Genomic DNA, 1,642 nt, shown 5'->3' with positions numbered 1-1,642 from the left:
ACTGGGCTTTGACATCCAGTCTCCCTCCTCCATCATCACTGTGGAGAAATTGCATTGTTCTTCCCTCCCTTGATGATGATGCCACTTCTGAGATGAAGTCATCCTGAAAACCAGACACTGTTTCAAACCAGTGGCTAGAATCTCTGCGGCTACCAGACGAGCCAGCACTTAATTCACTGGGTCTCTGCCCTGATTAGAAATGATTTCCTTGTAAATTTCCTCATCTTTCTCTTTTTGAGAAACACTTTTGTGTTCTTTTCTTTGTTTGTTTGTTTATTTGTTTGTTTGTTTCTTTCATTCTTTCTTTCTCTCTTTCTTTCTCTTGAGAGGAGACAGAGAAGGAGAATTCTAAGAGCATGGACACACTTTAAGACATTTTGGAGAAGTGAGGGGAAACATGGGGAAAAGTGATGTCCAGAGTTTTAAGGGGGCAAGGAAAAAGGAGAGACAGCACAGTGCCTTCGGCTTCTCTGTGGGAACAAGACAACCACAAAAACGTACGAAGAGACATAGGTCAGCAATGTCTGGTGGCTGGTTCTTTTTCCGAACTACAGAGTCCCTTCACTTTCCAGCCGTAAGTCTAGCGATGGAAGGTGAGTTTAAGAAGAAACAAGGTAACTCATGTTTTATTTTTTAAACTTGAAACTTATTTCCCAAGGGCTTACACCGTTTCTGGAAGTACTGCAATACCAGGCCAGTGTGTGGAGTGGGCCGTGCAAGCTCTCTTCCAACTCTCTGCTCCAAAGATCCATTTCATATATTGTCCTCAAGTAGAGGGTGTGTCAGATATTAAGCTGATAAGAACAGATAATATACTTGATCTTAGCCAAAAGGCCGAGAAGTGATAAAGTTCCTACATTTCTAATCAAGCTCCATATTAAAAACTCCTACCTTTTCTTCTGGACTTCTGAAATGCTCTGCCTTCAACTGTGTGGGATTTCCTAGAGGAATTTAATTTCCCCTTTAGTTTTAGCTACTTAAGTTAAGCAACCAGACATCATTTTAATTTTGCCTTTTTGTCAGGCATCCTTCAAAATATCTTAACACTGCTGTCAATCTCTCTAATTTTCAGGGACCAGAAGTGCATGGGGCATGTCAACAATGCAGCATTTTTGAAACTTCCAACTGGTAAAATAGATAATAGCAAAGCTTTTTATTGTATAGATTTTTCCTTATGAAACCTATTCAGCTTTTAATTTTGATCTGAAGTTTTTCCTTATTTCACCCACGATTAGAATTTCATAAAAGACATTCTCCCAACCACATTCATGGAGCAAGGGATTGTTTTTGATTTATTGTATTATACACACCCTGAAGGGCCAAAAAGTTCAGGAAATGCATGTAACTAGACCAGTAATCCTGAGTCTTATCAAAATCACCTGGCAAATCTACTGCCCGAAGGAACTTCATGGCTCTGATACCTCGAACTCAGTTGGTTGGAGAAAGTACCATGCTCCCTAAGGGTTTTGGACTGGAATGTGCCTCTTAATCCCAGACATATCTGAGTACCGATGAGAGCAGTCACATGTTTCTAACCATTTCTTAAGCTCTTTTCTATTTTGGACATACCCATTCACTTGGTAACTATCAATTTAAAAGTAGCTGTTTACGTAAATTAAATCATTTACAAATAGTAACCAAT

The 1,642-nt window shown here is 39.5% G+C and overlaps 1 non-coding gene across 1 annotated transcript; it reads right to left on the bottom strand.

Annotated features, from left to right (window-relative positions):
- Positions 1-656: 656 nt before the first annotated feature.
- On the bottom strand, positions 657-846 carry LOC116149091 (U2 spliceosomal RNA). The gene has a single exon (XR_004132702.2). It is a non-coding gene; the product is annotated as a U2 spliceosomal RNA (small nuclear RNA).
- Positions 847-1,642: the final 796 nt, after the last annotated feature.

The sequence above is a fragment of the Camelus dromedarius genome, chromosome 1 (assembly GCF_036321535.1).
Source record: "Camelus dromedarius isolate mCamDro1 chromosome 1, mCamDro1.pat, whole genome shotgun sequence".
Lineage (NCBI taxonomy): Eukaryota > Metazoa > Chordata > Mammalia > Artiodactyla > Camelidae > Camelus > Camelus dromedarius.
Note: the sequence above shows the minus strand (reverse complement) of the source record. Positions and strands in the feature narration are given on the sequence as shown.